The sequence below is a fragment of the Papaver somniferum genome, chromosome 4 (assembly GCF_003573695.1).
Source record: "Papaver somniferum cultivar HN1 chromosome 4, ASM357369v1, whole genome shotgun sequence".
Lineage (NCBI taxonomy): Eukaryota > Viridiplantae > Streptophyta > Magnoliopsida > Ranunculales > Papaveraceae > Papaver > Papaver somniferum.
This window is the reverse complement of record NC_039361.1, coordinates 80,238,784-80,263,393: the sequence shown is the minus strand read 5'-3', so window position 1 is coordinate 80,263,393 and position 24,610 is coordinate 80,238,784. Positions and strand designations below refer to the sequence as shown.

General features: G+C 37.5%; 1 long non-coding RNA gene and 1 pseudogene across 2 annotated transcripts; one reads left to right on the top strand and one right to left on the bottom strand.

The window, feature by feature from the left end:
- Positions 1–395: 395 nt before the first annotated feature.
- LOC113274022 lies at positions 396–5,491 on the bottom strand (annotated as a pseudogene).
- Positions 5,492–10,034: 4,543 nt separating this feature from the next.
- Positions 10,035–12,088, top strand: LOC113274021. 2 transcript variants are annotated; one of them, XR_003322715.1, is made up of 4 exons: positions 10,035–10,245; positions 11,136–11,393; positions 11,487–11,553; positions 11,701–12,088. It is a non-coding gene; the product is annotated as an uncharacterized LOC113274021 (long non-coding RNA). The 2 variants fall into 2 exon arrangements; XR_003322716.1 differs by having other exon boundaries at positions 11,109–11,393.
- The last annotated feature ends 12,522 nt before the right edge of the window (positions 12,089–24,610 follow it).

Below are 24,610 nucleotides of genomic sequence, written 5' to 3'. Positions count from 1 at the left end.
TTATCTCCTGACACCATCATTCAAAAATGCAGAAGAGAGTTTGCAATTTTAGAAAAGAAACCAAACATTATCCCTAAACTTCCTGCCCCCCAAATTAGAATTAATCTTCACTGGCAACCTCTTGTTACTGTTTTTTTTTAAATTAATTCTGATGGATCATATCTTGCAGATAATAAAATTGGAGGCATTGGACTGATTTGTCGTGATTTTGCAGGTGCACACCATGGCTCAAAATGCATCTACTTAGCCAAAGAGACTAGTCCAGAGCAAGCTGAGAGTAAAGCTCTATGGGAGGCAATGCAATGGAAAAGCAACTAGATAAGGTGGTCTTCGAGATGGATGCAAAGCTTGTTGTGGACGCAGTATTAGGTGTTTTTCTCAATATCGACTGGAGATTACACAACTTAATCTTAGACATTAAAAATTTATTACATATTCATTCCTCTTGGCAATGTTGTTATGTGCCTAAAGAGAAAAATAAAATAGCAGACTCTCTTTCCAAACTAGCTAGAACTGCAAGAATTAGTGGTGTTTGGATTACGGCTCCACCTGATGAGATTCTTAATCAACTTCATGAGGATGCAACCTTTGCAAACACTATTTAATTATCAATGAAATTTTTCAGTTACGAAAAAAAGAAAAGAATGTAACGTATCTTACCTACACCACTGTTAGGGGTGCAGGCTCTTGCATTGTTCAAGGCATTTATAAGTGGAACTCCATCATATACTTCAGCGCTAGAGATTAAGAAATACCAATAGAACTGCAGAATGAGGCTACGAAATACCAATAGAACTGCAGAATGAGGCTACGAATCAAGGAGAAAAGAAACTTGGAATTTACTTACCAATGATTCTGTAGAGCACCTGCTGTCCGGGCTCGCATTCCAGCATAAGTTGTACCGCTAACGGAGTTCCCAATAACTTTCTGTACAAACGAAACTTCATGGTTATAAAATATTTCTACTAGAGCTGCAAAGGGAAAGATATGTTCTATTTCTACATGACTGTCTCTATCCTAGTCACTATACTGCCAGGGCTGTAAGTATATTCTAGAAATAGATACCGGATTATAGCTCCAAGCTATATCCACAATATCCTAATTCCATGTTCAAATCCTAAAATGAGTGAATTTAAGAATCAAATCAAGCCTTTCAGCTTTAAGAAATTGATAATTAAAAGCCAAAATCATGATTTTATAATCTTCGCTTTAATATTATGGTGACAATGATTTCCCATTTAGATCACTGCACATAAAAAATACGTGATTCTGAAATTTTTGATAGTGCAGAATATGCAACTTGAACCTATAAACAAACACATAGTATTCAACTAAAATCGAACTACTATTTGGTTAAAAGTTTCAAAATGGTTTAATGTTTTAATCTCCATATAAGGAATTGAAGGTATCTTACCTGCAAAAATAAAAGATCGTTTGAAACAACTGCAGCAGTTAAATGTGCCTCCAATTTCTCAAGTGCATCCAAGACCATTTGTAGCTGGGCATCTTTATAGTCAGTGACCACCTGAAACCACAAACAAGCAAGCATTTTGTGGATATGGGTATTTGAGGTGCTCCTTTTTCTTCTAGATAGAACTATGAAGTAATGCAGCTTTCAACATTACCTGGAATGGTCTAAAAATTTCTCTTGTGACAAGCTCAAAATTGCCCTCCTTCAATATTTCTTCACAGGGAACATAAACAGCAGTTGGCTTTATAGCACCATATATATTTGGAATTGAATGGTTTTCTAATGGCTCACCCCCAAAGAGTAGCTTTGATCCTGGTATCTCAAGCAACTTCTTCATGTGTCTGAGCATTGTTTCCGTTGTTACCTACAACAATAGCACAATTTTAAGAATAAAAGTTAGAAAGAAAGAAAGAAAGAAAAAAACGCAACAAAAATTGAAACAAGATACAGTTATAGCTTAAAGTGAAAAGAAATGATAGATAATTTGGCAGTAGCTACTTACAGTAAGGACTGGACCAGCAGTTAAATCTTGTAGCTGCCTTCTTTCAGCAAGAGACTTCATTTTTGAAATGAGTGGACTTGACGCCCAGTTCTGCATTAGAAAAGAAGGGTATTGACAAACCTCAGTCAAGACTTCATCTCTATCTTCTTGGGGGTCTGACATTGGAGAAAATGGACAGTTCGCCAAATTTATAGTATGGAGATGTATCAAACTGAAATAAGATAACCAACCTCATGCATGAAAAGGACTGATGTAGCAGAGCATTTTTGGCCACTACATGCATATGCATCCTGATCGCACCCATGCAGTGTAATCAACCTGCAATTCAGACACAAACAAATATTTTAACAATGGCTGTGAAAATGAGAACCAGAAAATTGAATATTGTAATATGCATAATGTAACGTGGAGATACCCTGTAGATAGAACCTCTTGAACATCAGGGCCCAGGATTGTCCAGTCAAAACCAGCATCTTCCAACTTAACACGTCCCCTTAGGTCAACAGCCAACTTCTCCGCTACTCGTGAGCTTCCGGTAAAAAGAGTCATTCGTGGCTTTGCCTACAACGAAATAAAAGGAAATATATTCACTAAATACATCAGTGTAGATATGTCTCCAAAGGATCGGGAGGCCTAAAAATTAAACACATATGATGAAGAATAGTGAACAAATACACGGGTAAATCTCAGCCATAGTCTGTGGTACAGAGTACAAATATGCATGGATCAGTGCAGTGAACAGGATCAAGGAGTCGCTAATCCTCCAAGTATATTAGGATGAAACCAACCTCCAGCAACATTTTGTTCATCGTCTTTCCATCAGAATTGATGAAGTCAACGTCATCCATACTTAACCCACACTCGTGGAGAAGCCGTAGCATTTGCTCCATCACAATGCTGACCTACAAAACACTCCTAGCCAGTCAGCAATATCCCAAACAAAGAAACAGGAAAATTGAGAAGTAGGAGAAAATCAAAACCTATTCTGAAATTAAACTGATTAGTATTTTAGAGAAATCTTTCTTTATGATCATGTTTGTATCTTTTTTTGTATTTTTTCCTTGGTAAGCATACTAATTTCATATATATCTGACATTTGAACAGCACATTTCTTATGCAGAAGAAAACACATGGATTATTAAGAAATACCTTGCCATCTACTTTTAGAAGAACTTTGTTTCCCATATAAAGTGCACCCATCAATTGCAATACAGGAATCTCGAGGAAAATTGAAAGGAGTAATAATTGTAACCTGCACAAGAAATGATCTACAGGTTAACTCAGAAGAGTTTAAACACAGAGAGTCAATACAAATGAAAAGCATTCTATTGTGTCCAACTCATTTGAAACGGAAAACGAAAACTCTCCATGTCAAGGAAAAAATTCTGACATTCACTTGTGTGTTTCTTAAAGTTGTTGGTAATCATGATATTCATCAAATATAAAGTTTAACAGGCTTACTGGACCATATGGCCAACGGAAACCATGACTTTGTTGCCCAAGATGATTCCCAGGTACTGCAAACGACCTTGGCAGAAAACGAACCTGCCATGCCAAAGAAAACAGTTAACATAAGTTGTTTTTGTGAAACATCTGACTAGCTACACTAAGATATCAGACAGTTTTTCCATGTACCTGGTCGCCACAAAAGTTCTCAAAAAAATTCTGGGTTACGAAAACCTCTGCATGGGCTTGGTGATAGCTCTTTGGAGAAACCCGTTGTATCAACCTTCTGAAGAAATTTGAAACCTGTAAAATCATGTAAATAGTAGATACTTAAAATTAATTTGCAATAACAAATGGAAAGGTAATGTTTAGATGTAACATAAACAAAATTCACATATCAAAATAAAACATTCGAAATTGTTATTACGTCAGGTTGTGAAAGCATGTGAGCCACTTTTGTTGATGTCTCCAAACATAAGATATCTGAAAAATTAAATGCTGTTAAAAGGCAGTTAAATGACTAACCAGTACCCATATACATCAGACTAAGATAAACTCATAAAAGGATTCCAACCTTTCTGCAGATTTAAATAGATTGTGAAGGCCGTGTTTCGGACACTTAGATAAGCTCTCCACAAAAGGCTACAACAAAATAAACCCAACAAGTTACGTAATTTTCATGTAAACATACCAATAAAAAACGTATAAGCAATTTTACAAAGTGAAACCAATATTTTATTAACCGAGGTAACAATTAATTACAGCATCAAAGAAGAATGATATGAGGGTTGTACCTGCAGCCCAGTTTCATCTACATCGGCAACTTTAATGAATGGTTCTCCATTTAACGGATCCAATACTGTACTCCAATTAGATGTCTTTGTCCAGCTATCCTGGACTGCGTATAACCAACAAGTAGTGTTCATCACATGTAACATTAACTGATCAGTTTTCAGACCCGATATGATAGATAGCTAAACAAGTAGAATAAAAGAACAAACAGATTGCAACTGGAACCTTAGTTTTATTGCTTAAGTGAAAGAGTTTACAACGTTTTCCTTCAAGGTAATTTCTGCCCTAGGAGTTGTACTCTTCTTCTTCTTTTTCTTCTTCATTGTATTTTCTATGCCCCCCTACAGGACTCCTAAGTTTTCTTTCTAGGATTAGGAAACTACTTCTAGAATTACTAGGAGACTGTTTCTCTTGTTTGTAACCTTGGTTACCTAAAAACGGATCATTAAGATAACTCTCAACATACCAAAATTGCTAACTTGAGCAGGTTGAGAGCCTGAGATCCCTTCAGCATCTACAGTAGCAAATGATGGTGTTTGGAAAGATCTGAATTATAAATGGAGGAAAACTCATATATTATGCCTATATACTTGTGAACATTATAAAGGAAGGAATGTCATCGCTCCAGCAGACACCAGGAGTCCCACAAATCAATTCAAATTGTTTCAAAATTATCAAGATGTTTTCATTAGTAACAATTTATGGATGGATAACTACCCTCGATAAGTATCCTCCACAGGAGCAAGCCTCTGAAAGCCTATCCATGGCTCTATATCTTAAATTCTTTGACTACATTCTTTTCTAATCCTTTGATTACATTTAACAAGTAACACAACAAGTCAAAAGAAATTCGATTATCAAATCAAATAAGATACATAACATAAACATGTTGAGATTCTAAAATCACGCCCCAGTTATCTTACCTAACAGCAACCATTAAAGAAAAAATGTAACAAAATCCATAAAAATCACTAATTTCGAGAGAGAAAAAAACTCAAGCAAACAGCAATCAAGATCAAACCCAGAATCTATTTCAACCAAATCAACAAACCCACACATCCAGAATTTCAGGGAAAAAGAAATGACAATCGAGACAATTTGTACATTAAGTATACCTCGATTGGTTGAGTGATGAACATAGCCAATTAACAGCTTGTTTAGGGGCTCTACTTCTTGCAAATCTCTGCATTTTCTCCAATAATCTTGATTGCTTCCTAAAACCCTAAGAAAATCTTGAGTAGGGATGGTCATGGGGCGGGTATGGGACGGGTATGCCAATCCCAGTCACTCTCCCCTTCGTTAAAAAAAAAAAAACTCATCCCCGCCGCATTACCCATATAAATTGGGTAGGGCTGGTATCGAGGAATACCAATATGGGACGGGTTTCCCATGAGTTATCCGTAAAATTGAGTTAATACATATATTTGATTATAATCAAAACCAAAATATGATCCAAACAAAAACAATAACGTAAGAACAATGCATTCTGAAATTTTAAATTCAGTAATTTATCTTAAAGTGAACAAAAAAATTTGTTAATGACTTATTAGTTTTTCTGTTTTTTCCTTTCTCATTCTATCTTTGTCCACGTTAACCATTTCATTATCTGATTCATTTTCTCTATTTTAACTTTTAGAGAATGTGTCTAATCACAACAAAAGAACGAAGGTGATGAACGTACAAGAACGATCAAGAATATGATAAATGAAAGAAATCTCGACTAAATGGTGGAAGTATAAAAATCATACACATTATTGCATAAAAGTCTGAACCCCTAAGTTATGAAAGGTACGGGGCAGGTATGGGGCGGGGACCTTGAATCTCGTCCCCATTTCATCCCCGTAGCTTAGGTTTTGGGTATTCCCCATACCCGACCCCATTCCCATTTGTACGGGTAAAATCCTATCCAAACGGGGCGGGTACCCTCGGGGATGGGTTTGGGTGGGGCAAATGACCATCCCTAATTTTTACAATGAAAATGAAAAAAAATAAAAAATCAGTGAGTAATGCTTATACTTTGTCTATCCTGGAGATCTTTTTAGGCCGATTCCTATGGGGTGGTGTCATGGCCTTGTGGTTACTATCTCGCTCTGGGTGTCCCGTATCCAATAGAAGGATGTGTTTTCATTTCAGTTTAAATTAATTAACTGTGTCTTAGCAGTTAACCCTGTCTTAAATTACTGTCAGTCTGTTAAGGATGTACATTGACATCTCGACCACGTGTAAGGTCAGTGTTGATTAGGGTTCAGTGTTAGGCCTTCTTCATCCTTAAATACGTTGTACTTTGCATTTATAGCTTATCATGAAAATAGAGTTAATGGAGGCAGTACATTGGTACTGAGTTACTTGAATACTGATTAGTACTATCTTCTTATCTATATTACCTCACGGAATATCTTAGATCATCACATTTGGTATCACCCAGTCGATCATTTCTCCATTTTCATCTATACCATGACGGGTCCAACCATCAAAGATATGGATTCTACCACCCGTGAACTGTCTCAACTTATCAAAAATCTTACAGATCTACACACTCGTGAAGCAGCAGAACGTACAACAGCTGCTCAGCGACAAGATACCCTGCTTGCTTCTTTGGTTAAAATTTCTGAGGTCAATCAAGCTAAGTTTGACTCTCTTATTCAGGTTCTTTCTAGACCTCAACCAGAACCACAAGGAACTCCTTCTTTTGAGAGTTCCAACCACACCCATCAAAAGAGTAATTTCAGTCACTTCTCTAAAGCTCCAAAACTCGATTTTCCTAGATTTACTTGGTGAAAATCCTCGCAGCTGGATCCGTAAGTGTGAGGTATTCTTTCAGATCCACTCAACTCTTGAAGAGCAGAAGACAGAAATTGCTTCCTTATACTTGGAAGGAAAAGCTGATTCTTGGTTTCTCGATTTCCTTACTAGTAAAACCTCCATCTCATGGCCTGTTTTTGTAGAAGCTATTTGTAATCATTTTGAAGATCTAGCAAATAATAATTATGTGGGTTATTTTAACAAGTTGTCTCAACTTATATCTGTTGAAGAATATTTTGAGCAGTTTGAACAATTAAAAGCATTAATGCTGAGTAAAAACCCTCATCTTACCGAGGAATACTTTATATTGAGCTTTGGGTTAAAAGAAGTTCTTAAGAGCTCAGTTCAGATGCACAAACCTACAACTCTCTCTCAAGCCTTCTTTTTGGCTAGATTACAAGAAGTAGCACTTGCTTCTCAACAACAACCTTCAAAACCCATCCCATTTAAATCACCCCCAACTACTTCTGGATTCAACAGATTTTCTACCCCCAAACCACTTCCTACACCTTCCACTGATAGAGCATCTATATCCAATACTTCAGCTCCTCCAAACCCACCACCTAAAACTCCTTATATACCACTAATAAGAAGACTCTCTTATGAGCAGACGAGTAAAAGGATATCCCAAGGTCTTTGCTTCAATTGTGATGACAAATACCAACTAGGCCATAAATGTAAGTCCCAACAATTATTTATGATGATGGCTGATAATGAAGCTGATGAGGTAGAACCTCCACAAGTGCCTCTTGAAGATCATTTAGTTGAATAAGATATGGATATTTCTCTTCATGCCCTTACTGGAAATGTAAATCCTGACACCATTAGAATCCCAGGATTCATTAAAAAGAAAGCTATCAATGTTCTGATTGACACGTGCATTACTCATACAGGGTGTTAGTTCTCAAGGGAGTTGGGGGAGTTGGGTGTAGTTGGGTCTTTTCCCGTTAGTCGTGGGGGAGTTTGAGGGAGTCTCTTAAAATCCCTGTTAGTCGTGGGAGAGTTCAGAAGAGTTTCCCAAACTCCCTAGAAAACCCCTGTTAGTCGTGGGAGAGTTTGAAAAACACTCTTGAACTCCCTATTAGTGGTAAAACCCTAGAATGCTAGGGATTTGGTTGTTTTGGGGAGTTCTGGAGAGTTTACAAGGTATTTTTTCCTCTCTACAAATCTCTCAAAACAGTAGAGATTTGGAGGGAGTTTGGTTAGAGAAAAATGTTTCACCATCAGGTATGCTTTTCATCATCCTCTTCTTCTTTGATCGCCATGATTTGGTGGGTGTTTTTGATTACTGTTATGTATTGGTGCAGTTCTCTAATGGGTATTTTTGATTACCGTTGTATATTGCTTTTCATGCTTATATACTTTTTTTTCTTCTTCTTTGTGATTACCGTTAGGTACAGGTGCAGTTCTCTGATTAAAAGAATCTTCTGATTCTTTTTTCCACGATTATTAGAAAAGTCTGCTAGTAAAATTTTGATAGGATATTCTGGATTTTAGTAATGATTGTTTTTTTAAGGTGATTTTGACGCAACGTGCTTAGCTACACCATGATAAATCCATTATGTATTGGTAGATATCTTTCACGGAAGAAGATGAGGCTATACTTATAAGTACTGATAAGATGTACTTTAGATAGGAAAAAAGAAGGTTTTTGCTAGAAATCATATATTCAGATTCAATGATGTAGCGCATTTCTGTATCTAGTAGTTATGATCTTAAGGCTAATACACCGAGAATCCAAGATGGATTTTGCTAAATAGCCTTAGTTAATTGCTCCTTGTACACGTCTAAAACCAGCAAGCTACACTATTTTTCTTTTAGTTAAGAGTGGTAATTAAAATAGCTGGGTTGAGCATTTTCATCATTTTTATTTATTTTTTTCTTTTAAATAAAAATCATTTTTACTTGCAAATGAGGATTTGTTGTTTCTTAAAAGATAATGAGTTAAGAATGAACTCTCTCAAACTCACCCAAACTCTCCCCAAACTCCATCTAATAAACTCTCTCAAACTCCCTACACTCCCTGAACTCAAAAACACCAAAATCTCTCAAACTCCCTACACTCTCTCAACCTCTTCCAAAATCCCCAAGATTTAAAATACACTCAACTCCCCCAAACTCACTCGAGGACCAACCCCCTGATAGCTTCATTGACTCTGCTCTTGCAACTCAATTGGGGTGTGAGGTCCACCCTATTGCTCACATGCTTGTTACAGTGGCTAATGGAGCTAAAACTACAAGCACTGGGGTATGCCAGCACCTACAATGGACTATGCAAAACCATCAGTTTGCTACTGATTTGAGATTACTTCCTCTTGGTAGCTGTGATTTAGTTTTGGGAGCTGACTGGTTAAGGACATTAGGTGATGTCACCTTAAACTTAGCTAAAATTTCCATCTCCTTATTACACAATGGACAGGTGATAACTCTACAAAGTACTTCATATAAGCCAACACTCTTGATGCTTAGTAGCAATGCAATGCAAAATTTTATCAAAAAGAACACTCCAGCATTGGTGGGTCAATTTTTCTCTATCTCAGTATCCCCTATACCAGCTGAAATACCACCACCGGTACAAGACTTACTCAACACCTTCAGTGATGTTTTTGAGGAGCCTACAAATCTACCATGTAAGGATCCTTAAGCTCGTCAACGGTATTTAACCGGTTAAGAGATGATTTGACCGCTAGTGACTTGATTAATTTAAATATGAACAATAATTTGGTCATGAAACTAGTATCATGAGATAGATCTCGAAAATTTATGCGAAATTGACTACTTGAACGCGTTGATTGGACACCGAACGAGGAAGATATGGCACGGATAGCGGGTGCGCCAAGGTTAGACTAAGTCAATCGACATTGACCTTGGCTTTGACTTGACCACGAAAGTCAAACTATGTTTGACCGTACTTGATAGCCTTTAGTAATTTTTTAGACACTAAACAGTAAAATCTTAAATGGGATTTTGAAATTAAAAGTTATCACTTTCTTTCTTATACTCCTGTGTCACCTAGTTTTAATTTTAAGAGAGGGGAAAAAGACAGAGAGCTAGTGAGAAAGAGAAAGAGAGATGGGAGGTATTTAGTTGAGGTAGAAGAGAGAATAGAAGAGGTAGAAGATGTGGTTATATTATTCCCACGAAGATGATTAAGTGTTTGTTAATGGCGGCAACTTTAATAATCATAGTGTCGGTGATGTTGGAGAGGAGTTGATCAATCTATCAAATCAAGGTAACCCTTACAATCATCTTAATTAGTTATAATGAATCGAACATGTTGAGAATTGGTGAGTTAGGTTTCATATTAGAAACCTGGTGTTTACCTAGTTCGTTGATATGTATGTGAACTTAATTTAAGTTATACAAATTATGCATTTAGCTCATGGCATTATGGTTGAATTACATATGTTGTTGATTTGGTTCATATAAGGATGAAGAGCATGCTTAAGAACTGAATGAAGTCCCTAATGAAATTGCTGATTTTTCCATGGGGATGAAATGTTTGTTAAAAAGTCCTATAGAACTACTTAGTAGCATATTTGTAATTTCATGATGGAACCTTAAGGCTTATCTGAGACACTCTATAATTTGAATTAGCCACAAGTTAGAACTAGGAATATGTGGAATATTGTTTGAAAATCCTAAAATGCCATTTCTTTTTAATTTAGGATAAGCAAGTAGAAAGATAATCATGCTTAAATATGCTATGGAAACCGAGGTTAGAAATCTTTATCCGGTGAATGCATAACCAGCCTTTTCGTGAGCAAGTTCTGTACTTATTGGTTTGAAATTAGCCTTTAATATCTTCACAAGATATATTGATCTATATGTCTCCTATCACCTCCTAAAAGGGCCTGACATTTGAATAAGTAATTTGAAAACTATAGCATCAAACATACAGTCGCTTGCAGCTGAGATTTCTGAGAGTCAGCCTGTGACACAGTTTTGTCGTGTAGCTTTGGAGTATTTTAGTTCTGAACTAGCTCAGGGTGTCTTCTTATAATTTGTAGATGAGACTCTCATGTTTCTATAGAGAATGAGTTAGCTGAATTTGGTTAAACAGAAAATTTATTATGAATTTTCAAATTTGATCAGTTGCGACTGAAAAAGTATAATTTGCAGCGAGACATCGTCTTAATGGATGTTTTAAGGTATGATTGAGAGGGAATCAGCTCCGGTTCAAAACTACAAAGTTGTAGAGGAGACTGCCATCTTTCCAAAGAGCCATTAAATGCCTCTTTTGGATTGGATTTTAGGAATATAGAGATCTCCAAAGTTAGGTGTTTATGCTGTTTACTGATGTTGCGACTGAAATATTGAAGTCAGTCGCGAGTAACCATTTTCAGGTGTACAACAAGTGTTGGAGTGCATAAATTAAAGGTAATACATTTATTTATCATTTCATGGAAATAGTTTTTCCTTGTTTTGTGTTCCGAAACCTCAGTACTGAAAGTTCGATTGCTGCTAATGCAGGTATGTAGGGTTTTGTTAGAATCATATGCTAGAATGATGGAGGAAATTTGTTGTCTTTGGCATCTCAGTAAGTTGTATATATACTTGTACACCTCTGTATTGACATATATGAGATGGTTGAATGAAATGTTTTATTTGAATTTCAACAAGTTGGATACTTGTACACCTCTGTATTGGCATGAAATTGTTCAATGGATGTCTTATTTGAATGCAGGCTATAGATCATTGGTGTTGTTTGTCCAGGTATGTATGGCATGCATTCCGTCCCATTACATCGTTCTTTAAAGACTTAAGGGCAGAGCAGTCCAAAACAATGATCTGGGAAGTTGGTGTAGATATGAAGGTGCTAATGATGCCAACAAGGAACCTGATGAAGTTGGTGAAGGTACGAAGTTGCTTATTCATAGAGCTGGGGTCAAATTTTGTAGTCGTTACATGATTGGAAACTTAGCAACTAGTACCACGTGTATTTGTATACAATCTATAAGTTAGTGAAGGTACAAACTTTATATGTATGCAATCTATAAGCTAAACAAATTATGATTGTAGCAATTCACTTTAACATTCATCAACGATATATTTGTATGGCGTTTGGATGTCAATTATAAGACATTGCAGTTAAATATCAGTGCTTAATTGGGGGCCCTGGAAAATAATTGGGGGCCTCACCAAATTTATACCCACGGCTTCCAAAATGATGATGAAAGTACCATTTTACCCTTTTCAGAAAAATAACCCTAAAACCTTATTAAGACTTAAGCTAGGCCCCCATTTCAATCTAACACAAAACCCTTCTTCTTCTCCTCTCCCCCTCCCTCTATCAGTTCCTCATCCTCCATTAGCGACCGTGGAGAAATTTTTTTTCATCCGATTCATCGTCGATGCGAAAACTTTAATCGACGATTAACTTCTTCTATAAACATGGCACGTACGAAGACGACTACGAGACTAGCCAATCAAATTTCCAGTCTCGTTGATACCGTTAAAGCGGCGAAGGAGTATTCGAGTACAAGTAAGAATTCCCAATCTTGTTGATACCGTTAAAGCGGTGAAGGAGTATTCGAGTACAAGTAAGAAATCAAAACCTCCGGACAAACAAATGGCTCCAATTAGATGGTATGTCCTTTAAAACCCCCAACTCTAACTTGGGTTTCAGTTTAATTTGATGTTATGCTGAAAATTAGGGTTTGAATCGGAGAAATTGATTTCTCAGAATGGTAGTCGTTAATCACTAAGTTTGAATGTCTAACGATTTTTCATCTTTGCTTAACGATGTTTCATGTTTGGTTAACGATTTTCGATATGCATGTTGCACTTTGAAGAAATCGTCAACCATTCGGGTGGCGGAGAAAACGATTCATGGTGTAGGTTTTTTTTTTTAGGTTAGAATCGTTAACCAATTGTTTTTTGTTAATGATTTTTGACATGCATGTTGAAATCATCAAGAAATCGTTAACCAATTGTTTAGGTGAAAACGACCCCTGTGTGATTTATTCTGACGACCATTTTTATTAATCTACGACTCCGTGATTTTCCAAACCACCACTCTGTCCCAAATAATGAAAAAGTCGTCCACATAATTGGAATAAGTTAACGACTTTTGTGGACGGCCAATTTTAGAAGTAAACGACTCTGCACCACACATATTTGGTCTTCTGTCTATAAAAAGGAAGAATCGTTAAGAAAAATTGCTTGAATCGTTAAGCATTAACTGAAAATCGTTAATGATATACATGGAGTCGTTAGTTTTTGTAAGAGTCGTTTATTTTAGGAATTTTTTCTGACGACTCTTAAATATTTTTGTTGTTGGCCTTTCATTAACAAGAATAAAAAGGATAAGAATGTCTTGGTAACTCCTCCATCCAGACCTCCCCGCAACCAAAAATACCTAAATGTGGGTCTATTACGAGGAAAAACACCGAGTGAGGTAGCCCTAATTATCCGCCAACCCAGAGAACCATGTGCTGATTCCTCTAGATCGTCGTCTTCATCATCTGTTGTTATATCTACAACCCCAAACGATGAAGAAGAAGAAGTCGCGGAACATGAAGAAATTCCTTTAGTAGGTGAATATGATGCTTATGATGATGAGGAGGATAGTGATCAAGGTAATGGTGGTGATGGAGGGAATGGTGGTAATGGTGGTGATGGATTAAATGGTGGTAATGAGGTGGCAGAAATTGAGGAGGATGGAAATGGTGGTGGTAGCAGTGATGAAGAGGATGATGATGATGATGGTATGGTAAGGAAAGAAATGATGGTAGTAGAGGTGATGATGATGATGAGGAGTAGGAGATTCAGGAGGATGAGGAGGATGCTGCTCAACCACAGCCACAGCCGAAGCCGAAGGAGAAAGTCCCAAATAAACCAAGCGCGCGACACATTCCACCCATGCGTTTGCAGCTTACTCGTCCACCCGGTGGGAAAGCCAGAGGTGAACCTAAAGATGGCGGCAAAGTTCTATTCGGATATGATAGCTCGTGGGCCCGTACCATCAATGAGACAATTGTAACAATCTCAACTTTGATTTTCATATGATTTGTTGATATTTAATTTCTTATGTTTTAATTCTATTTGTCTTTCGTAGGATCATAAGAATGCCACACGTCTTTTTGGACACCAATCTTCTTATGCAAAAATGAAAAAAATGGCTCTAGAAGGTGAATGTCCAAGAGTGAGAGCCATTGTTGAAAACTCAGGTTAGTATGTTGCCGTTCAAAACTCTGTGATTGCATATGACAAGGCTGCAGTATCATGTTTTACTGAGAGGTTTTACGGCGAATTCGATACATTCTAATTCCCTTTTGGCGAGATGGCATTGATTCTCGAAGACGCAAAACAGATTCTAGAATTGCAGGTTGAGGGAAAATCCACGGAAGACAAGTTCAAGAAAAACCTAGATTGGAAAAAAAATTATGAATTGACGAATAAGTTGTTTGGATGGGATGAAAAGAAGACGTATGGCCTCTTTGTGATGGGAAAGAAGTACCCAAATAAAGAGTTTAAACTTATTGAGATTATAAAGATGTATGCGGGGTCAGTTGAGAAAGACAGAGACAATGAACTACTCTCTGATTTTGAAGTTCGTGCGACGGCAGCCGCATACTTGTTGTATGTCCTTGCTTCGGTTATATTTCCCGATAGCAAAGGAAACAGAGTCAGCGTCAACCTTCTTCAACTTTTGGATCCCTTGGAGGAGGTGAATAAGTATCGTGGGGGACTGCCATAGTAGCACATTTGAACGCTCATCTAGCAAAGGCATCCCGGGAAGACTTCTCAAATGAACGGGAATTTGGCTTTACTTCAGGTAATTTGAGTTATCAAATTTGTTCGTTGTTCGTAATATTTGTTGTTCTATATTTTTAGGTTTAACATTATTTTTATTTTTTTGATGCTGTTTCAGGTGTGGATTTACGAGCATTTCCCCTCATTGATCAAAGGCGATGGAGACATCCAATTGCAGCCAACATGGAACAATACTAAACCAAGAAGAACCCGATACAAGTACACTGGAACTCAAGATAAGGAGGAAGCGCAGAAGTTGAAGTTTCTAGCCATGCGCCAAAAATTGGACAACATGACAGCCAAAGAGGTAACCTTTGATCCCTACAAGGAAGATAGAGTAAGAGGATTGCAAGATCTTGCATATTACCATGGCCCTCTATTTTACCCTTATGGATACTCAATGTACAACCCGCATAGAGTAATGCGTCATCTTGGATATATTCAAGATTCACCCGATGAGGATTATGTACCACCGTTCAAATATGAATTAAAGAAATGCAAGGCGGACAAAAAGGCGTTGGTTGTTGCTTACGAACCTGAGCCTGAGACTGAGCATTGGAATAATAGCATTTGGGTACTAGTAGGGTAGAAATCTCTTGGTGGGAGCATGTTAATGAAGGTCATGAGGTAACCGATGATTACATGCCATGGTATGAAGGCTTCTCCCATGGTCAAGTGATAAGGATTGATAAGACTACGAGTAGGAGGAGCAACAAAGCATCTTCCGCTGCTTCTACAGCCGACACTAGATATGACTCTTCCATTCTTAAGCTTGTGGTAAGTACTTATTTTTCGAATTGTGTTAATCATTTACATACAGTTTTAATTATGTTAATCTTAATCGGTATTTGAATGCAAATAGAGGGAACGGGTGAAGATTTTTATGAAGTTATTTTGTTGCAAAGCCGACAAAGGAGTAGTGATAGAACCTGAGCAAAGTCGCATGTACGCTGAGTACTTCCAACCCATTGGAAATCCACAAGCAAAGAAAATGTTCGCTGATCTGGAAAAGCAATATAAGAGGACAAGGAGAACATCTAGTCAACTAACACAAGAACGTGCTCAAAAGGGAGATGGTGATGATCAAGGTAGTGGATAAGAAGGTGGTTCTCAAATAGGCAGTCCTGGACAAGGTCCTTCAAAGAAAAGTCGGACATCATCAAGTCAGGGAAGTCAGAGAGGTCGATGTGGTAATAGTGGGTGAGAAGAACTTATGTCTAGAACTTTAAAGTGTATGGTTTAACATCTAGAACTTATTTCTTTTAGTATTGTCGACTTTAACTTATGTATTTCTTAGATACAACTATTTTCTGTAGTTCGTACTATCGGTATCTTATGTGGATTGGGTTTCCTAACAATTTAGCATGTTGTTTAGAAGTTGTTGTGCTTACATGAATGTTCAAATGATGTGAAAGTCTGGAAAATATGACAACTTTTTGTTTGAGTCGGCAACAAATGTTTTGCAGATCAACGACTTTAAATATGAGAATTAGAGTCATCAGCGAATGTTTTGCAGAGCAACGACTCAAAACCTATGGAAATAAAGTCAGTGTTAGAGTCGTCAAGACATTTTTTTTAGACCAACGACTCACTCGTAAACCAAACCACCTCTCTATCTGATTTTATTAAAGGGTCGTTAACACTTATATGAACGGTTAACGACTCTCTACTAACGACCCATTGGTTAAATGAACGACTTCTTTCTATAACTATGTAGCTCCTCTGTCTAAAACTTTTTAAGGCTCGTCAAGGAAAAAAAATGTTAAGGGTCGTCAATTTTGTTTCAAGGGTCGTCCAGAAAAAAATTTAGGGTCGTCAATTTTGTTTTAAGAGTCGTCATTTGTCTTTCAAGGGTCGGTCAATTTTAGTTATTTAATTTTGCCGAGCCCTTTTACAAACTTATAAGTTGGCACGAAAATGGACATCTATTTCATTAAGGAAATAACTTTACATCAAAGTTGTATTGAAGACGAGTTAGAATTTGATACATCAAGTGTTCTTCGAAGAATTTGAGCGACAACAGAGGGTTAATATGGGTAATCTAGAATCTGACACATCAAGTGCTCATCGATAAACCTCCTTTCACGTCGGTACAACGTCGTATATTCTTTGTGGTGAATGAAATTTGTTTCCCCATAACGAATTCTCCATAGCCCATTGAAACGTTCCAGCTGAAATACAATGAATTCTTAAATGTTAGTATGCGAACTTTTAACGATGCCATGAGTATAAATATTATCGGATTACTCACTTTTTCTCTAAGAGGAGCTTGTGGATGATGTTGGTACACCATATTTCCAACTTTAACATACTCTCGCATTGCACTTTTTATGTAGTTGAATCGAAATGCTAAGTCTCTCCATTTGCAGTTATTCGGATTCCCGGTACGTGATAGACACATTTATGTGTCTAATTTGTCCTCAATGTTTCGTATTGTTAGTACTTGTTTTCGTCCTTATTATGGTGTTTTGTGTGTTTGTAGGTATTTTTGGAAAATAATTATTGTTGGAAAATTCGGCTCGAAAAGTTGCACGGAGCACCCCCCGGAGGACATTTGTTATTCGGACTCTCATCATTGGTTAAGGGGGAACCCAGGTCACCCCAAAAAGGCAGATGCTATTCGCACCCCAGGATCGGATAGGGGGACATCATCTTCAAAAATTTGAATTTTCATTTTGGCGGGAAATTTTCTTATTCAACTGGCAGATGTTTCGATCGATTTTTGGACGTGATTTTGTGCGATTCAATCGCTGAAACTTTGTGGAAAGATGTGATATAACCATATTAAGCTATTTCAGGTGTTATCTCGGGCCATAATTGGCTGAATCAAATTGTGGAGCAAAACAGGGAGCACATCATTGTATGGAGACTGTCACGGGATTTGCATGAGTTGGAATGAGTTTGCGTATGTTAGGATGACTCTAACAACCATCTGGAGTGTGAAGGAGATAAATATAGTAATTTGGCAGCTTCAGAACTCGTGGAGAAATCAAATATCTAAATTATTTCCTAAACAGACAGTGAAGAATAATGGAAGATTATATGAAGTTATGGCGAGATAATTTGGCCTTGTGGAGTATATATAGGGTGTTGGGAACTCAGAGAGGGGCTGTCGAGACTTAGGGAGGTTTAGGGAAGCTCAGAAACAAAGAAAAAAATTTACAGAGAAACTGCCGAGTTGCAGTCGGGGAAGAAGGTGAATAGTGAACTCGATAGTTGAAAACAGTCGTAGAAACCATGGCCTAAACTTTCAAATCCAAACTCTTTGTAACAGTTTTGTAACAATTATTCTAACAATTAATAAAGTTTGCAACAGTTCACTTTCGTTCTCCCGTTGCAGCGAGTTTTGTACCAATTATAATTGTTATAAACTCACAGTTTCATACCTTTTCACTCTTTTGATCATCTTTTGAGCCATAGACCAATCTTTTGAGACCATGATTGATATGAGGAGCTAAACCCATCCTCTGGGACGAAGGAGGAAGCTATTCTGACAATGAAAAAGTGGTAATTTCTATTTTAAATAATTTATGCAATTTAAATTATGATTTTTTTCCTAGAACAAAAGAGTTTTTCCAATGATTTTTATTAAGCAATTGTTATTTTAATTGATGGTATATGCTTAACTTTGAGTTCTTGATATTCCATGCTTTCAACTTACAATTGCTCTTTTATAAAATCTATTTTTGCAATAATTAGAATCACTTAAATGGGAAATTGCATAATAATAATAATAATAATAATATCACTTTGGAATTGATAGAATAGTGGAACCCTTAGTCCCAGTTTCCCAAAATCTTGACATCACTTTTTGAATCAAATTTGCAATATTTATTTAAATCTAAAAATTCTTTCCTTCACAAGTCTGAAAAGAACCTATTATTTACCACTATTACAACAACTTTTGGAAAACCATCAATTTTTGGCGCCGCCGACGCGGATTTGTGCTTAGGTAGAATTTTTAGGTTTTTATTATTTTTTATTATTTTCATTTGTTCCTCTTTACGTTTCTTTGTTTGTGTCTTTGATTTGCAGGTTTGAAGATTGGACACTAAGGACTTGGAACAAAGCTCAAAGCTAAAAGAAAAGAAAAAAAGAAGACAAATAATTTTTTTAGGATTTAGTTTTATTATTATTTTTCTAATTTTTAATTTTTTTTAGAATTGTATTAGGAAATTTTTGTAATATTTTTGCACTTTACTTTGGACTTTGGACAATTTTTTTTTAAACCTACGGAAGGGTACCCTTAAATACAAACTGTTTGCAGGGAAGGACGACGATTACAATATCGTCTTGGCCCCTCGGGTTCGTACACGACATAGGAGTCGTGGCCCGAGTCGACTTCAGCGGTTCTTCGCCCGTCTGGTACAGGAGGTAAGTCTTTCGAAACACCCGCGAATCTCCTGAAAGCGGGTTTACTGTATGCCTTAAGGTGATTATATGTTGAGGACTGAACCAGTTGCTTTAAATTCCTAGTAAAGGGCAAGGGCTGGCCATATAAGATAAGGGTTCGGATTTCATCATCGTTCTCTTCTTGCCCGCCTTAGGAAAACGAAACCAAACGCGAACCTAAGCCTAAAATTTTGAATAGAACGAGACCTATAGGGTAACGAGCTTAATAGGACAGTCATTCGAAAAATATTAGTTACTCTTTTGAGCATACTTCGAAGTTCAGGATGGTTTCTGTGAGTTGATTGCGTGACTGCGCCGCCTTGAATACCGGTGAGGCCTTGGGTATCAAAGCTCCACTGAGCTTCCCTCGCCTCTATTCAACTCACTTTGACTCGTACTGATTCCAGAGAATTTTCTCAGATTGTAATGAATTCCTTTTCGAAGGATTAGAAGCTGGTCTAGAAACAATCTAAGTGGAGCCATCATGCTTTTTGTTTGCTAGAAATTTTTAGGTTTTATTTGGTGGAGTCGGCCTGCTGTGTGTTTGCTTAGAACCTCCCTTTCTTAGGATTTTTGTTTGTATATGCCAAGAGCGCTCGATTCCTTTACAGAGCGTGCTTGGAAAAGAGATAATTTTGGACGTTTGATTAGTGACGAGCCTAAAAGATCTTCTTGTGGAAGCGGGGATCTCGAAGACTCTTCTTTTGAGAGCCCCGTTTTTGGAAAATTCAGTTTTGAGAACCTATCTCTTCGTGAGGAAAGTACCCCTAGTACTTCTGCTGTGCCACTGATGGCAACTTTGAAAGATTACATGTTCCCAACTAGGTCCACCCAAGCCTCTTGCATTAAATTGCCAGCCACTACGGCTAATTTCGAGATAAAACCTAGTATTCTCCAGATGATCCCTATATTATTAGGAAAGGATGATGAGAACCCTTATTTTCATATTAGGGACTTTGAGGAAATTTGTGGAACAATTAGGATAAAGGATCTTACCGATGAAGTCTTGAAACTTAAGATGTTTCCCTTTTCTTTGAGAGACAAAGCCAAGACTTGGCTGAACAACCTACCGTCTGAATCCATAGAAATATGGAAGGAACTTATCGCTGCCTTCTATATGAAGTTCTACCCTAAGCATAAAGCTGCAGTTGTTAGGCAGAACATTAGTACTAGTGTGCAACAAGAAGGAGAGTCTCTTTATAGATTTTTAGAGAGATTCAATGATCTTCTATCCCAGTGTCCTCACCATGGATTTGATAAGATGAAATTTGTAGAGATTATTTATAATGGTTTGGACTATTCGACCAAAGCTATGGTCGAATCTATGTGCGCTGGTGATTTCACTAGTAAAAATGTTGAAGATGCTTTTACCTTCTTAGGAGCTATTGCTAAAAAATCCCAACAGTGGGAGTCTTGTGTTGAACCCCCTAAAAGACTCTTGGTCAATAGAAGTAGCACCAATACGGTAGATACGAGTTTTGCGTCAGATGCTAAGTTTGCTGCTTTATCTAGAAGGTTAAAAGCATTGAAAATGGGCCAATCTAAAAATAAGTCCCTTGTTGAACCTAATAGAGCCTCTCAAGTCTCTAGTTGTGGAATATAGCCCGATAACTCACTCTGGGAAGGTCAGGTTAGTGAAGAGCAAGCTCATGCTGTCTATAACAATGCTAGGTTTGAAAACCGTCAGAAGTTTGACCCCTACTCAGAGACCTACAACCCTGGTTGAAGAAACCATCCTAATTTCTCTTGGTCTAAGGGCCAGAATCAAGGCCAGTCTAGTAATTCTCAGCCTCCCCCAGGTTTTGGTTATACTAAGAACTATTCAGGTCAGACCCAGAACCCATCTGAGAATAGAATAACTAGCTTAGAGGAAACCCTTAGTATATTAAGGAAGAGCCGGGAGATGATATCACAAAGCCAGGAAATGTTAGTAAAAAGCCAGGGTAATTTTCAAGAGGAAACCAAACAGAATTTTAAGAATAATGCCCAGTCTTTTGCTAAATTAGAGCTTCAAGTCGGCCAAATAGCTAAGTTTATCAGTGAGAGAGAAGAAGGAAGGTTCCCTAGTCATACTGATCCTAACCCTAGAGGAGAAAAATCGTACAATCATGTGAACTCTGTTACAACCCTTAGGAGTGGAAAGAAAGTTGATAATAAGGTCGACATACCTGAAAGTGAACATGTTGTAGTTCACCCTTATGAGCCAGAAAATAAGGAGACTGATAGAGTCTCCAAAGAGACCAATGAGGGTCCTGATGAGCCCGGCTTTGTTCCCAGATCCCCGTTCCCCCAGCTGCTAGTTCCGACTAAGAGGGAGTCCAACTTTAATGATATATTGGAGGTTTTTAAGCAGGTTAATATCAACCTTCCATTATTAGATGCAATTAGGCAGATTCCCTCTTATGCCAAGTTCCTTAAGGACTTGTGTACGCGAAAGCGTAAACTCAGTGTCCATAAGAAAGCCTTCATAGCTAGTCATGTGAGTTCTATTATTCAGAATACCACTACTCCTAAGTATAAAGACCCAGGGTCCCCTACCATTGCTTGTACAATAGGTAAATACCGTGTTGAGAAAGCGTTGCTTGACTTAGGAGCCAGTGTGAACTTACTTCCGTACCATGTGTACCTTAAGCTAGGACTTGGTGAGATGAAACCTACCCAGATAACACTTCAGTTAGCTGATAGGTCCGTTAAAGTTCCTTGTGGTGTGATCGAGGATGTTCTCATAGAGGTTGACAAGTTTATTATCAAGTGGATTTTATTATCCTAGATACCCAACCTGTCCCTGACCCAGAGAACCAAATACCAGTGATTTTAGGTCGCCCGTTTTTAGCCACGTCTAATGCGATCATAAACTGTCGAAATGGTATTATGAATATATCTTTTGGTAATATGACTATTGAGTTGAATATTTTTAATGTCAATAAGCTACATTCTGAGCTAGATGACACGTGCATTGAAGAGGTCAACATGATAGGAACCTTAGTTCCGAAGTCTGTACCAAACACCGAATCGGAAGATCCATTAGAGAGTTGTCTAGCCCGTTATAGCATGGATTTCGACGATGATAGCAACATTTAACAAGTAAATGCTCTGTTGGATTCTATTCCTATGTTAGATACCGATAGATGGAAATCTAGGTTTGAACCATTACTAGCTACCGAATCTACCTTAAGCCCTTATTTCGAAGAGCCTAAAGATCCTCCTAAGTTGGACCCCAATTATGCATTTGTAGGACCATCTGAGATTTTTTCTATAACTTCCGATTTAGATAGTGATCATGAGATTAGGCCAGTAACCGTGCTTCAACACAATAAGGAAACTCTAGGGATGACCATAGAGGATATGAAACATATAAGTCCTATAGCTAGTATACCTCAAAATAATTTAGAGGGTGAACCACCTGATTATAACTCAGAGAAAGCAATTGACCTTTTTCAGGAACCGGATGGTCTAGAAATTAGGAATATTGTGACTAGTTTATCTAGAGTCACCCAAAACTCTAAGTTTGGGGGTAGTGAACTAGAAGAAGCTCTAGAGTATTTTAAATACTCTCCGGATCCGGAAATTCAAGCCATAGTTAAAGGTCTTACGGAGAATAGTGATTACCCTAAATTTGGGGGTAGAGATTGTCAATTATCCCCAGTAGAAGTCCCTAACTTGGGACTCAACCCTAGTGCATCTGAGGTATCGCTTGAGTCTATTCAGACTCCACAACTTGATCCGCCTGATACTGTTCAGGAGGAAATCCATATATTAGAAACCCGTTTTTCGGATGAATATATTTTTCAAGACACTCTTATGAAGCCCAACTGGAGGCTCTGGATAGATCCGGTTGTCTTGCAAGAAACCTTAGATGAGGATGTGCTCCTTCTATTCATTTTTCTGAACCAGTGTAGTTGTCTCATATTGGTGTTAGCTCTATTTGGTATTATGGACCCACAACTTTTCGGCTATTGGTATATGACTTTGGAAGGTGAAGATCCTTTTTGAGGTATTTGATGTCTGGCTGAAGACTTTAAACTTAGCACTTCTTGGGAGGTAACCCAATCTCACGCAACACGGTAACATCTTTCCTCAACCCTTTTTGCTTCAAGTGGTAACAATTTCTCTTCGTTCATGCTGTTAATTTTATCATTGGAAACATTGAGGACAATGTTAGATTTAAGTTTGGGGTATGGGAAAATCTTTTAGTTGCAATAAATAAATACGCTCCAGAGCCTAGAGATTTATGCGTATTCAGGATGGCACTAACTAATCTAAGTGGATGGAAGCATCTTGGTTGTAGGAGTTGAGGAACCAATCTGATTAGATGGAAACATCTATAGAGTCTATTCATAAAAGAACGGAGCTCAGGTGTTAGAAATAACATGATATTTGCACCATATCTCGTTGAGTCCTTTTCATTTCTTTTTTTTTTATTTTATTTTTTCATTTTAAACTATGTTTCTCTAAGTGATTAGGTGGGGCACACGATTCAAGTTGTTACCACTGCTAGGGTGAATTAGAGTGACTGAGTTACTAAAAAAAAAGAAAAAAAAAGAAAAAGAAAAGTTAGACCAATCGGAATAAGTATTAACACTTGGATAGCAATATGCGTGTGTTCTCCCTGTTTCCGTCGCCTAAGCAAGCGTGGAATGCAGGACCCGTGGGAACTATCGTGTAATCTGCTGACAAGAAGCATGCGCTTGGATCAAAAAGATCTATTCATGCCGTTAAGTTAAAAAAAAATTGTTATTGTTCTGTGTAGTCAACTGCTGGTTCCCTTGTATTTGCCAGTTTGTTGATCTAGATTTAAGTTATTGACCACTGGTTCCCTTGTATATGCCAGTTGTGTTGATATTAGTCAGACCGTTATCTCAGTCCATTAGGATAGGTTCATTCTGGCAGTGGCCTTCAGACAGATATGTGAAACATCGATCCTTTGGTTAACATCAAAACCATCTACATTTTTCTATTTCCATCTCCTTTTTCTATCCATATGATTAGTTTGACTCCGAATATGATGTCCATAGTGCAACTATCTGAGTAGAGCTCTGTCACTTTATATGAATTTTAGTATGCTTGAGTGTAAACTCGTGTACAACAATTGGAATTTCGCATCAGGGTACTTCCTCCTGTAGTCAGTGATTGTAAGCCAACCAAGGAGATTCTTTAGTGCCTTCCAAGGTTCGACATAGATAGCTAGGGTATGGAGTAATGGTTTTGTGGGTACACCTCTGGTAAACCCTCCCGAGATTAACTCGGTTTTATTTTTTATTTTTGCTGGAGGACTAGCAAATAATAAGTTTGGGGATATTTGATAGACGCATTTATGTGTCTAATTTGTCCTCAATGTTTCGTATTGTTAGTACTTGTTTTCGTCCTTATTATGGTGTTTTGTGTGTTTGTAGGTATTTTTGGAAAATAATTATTGTTGGAAAATTCGGCTCGAAAAGTTGCATGGA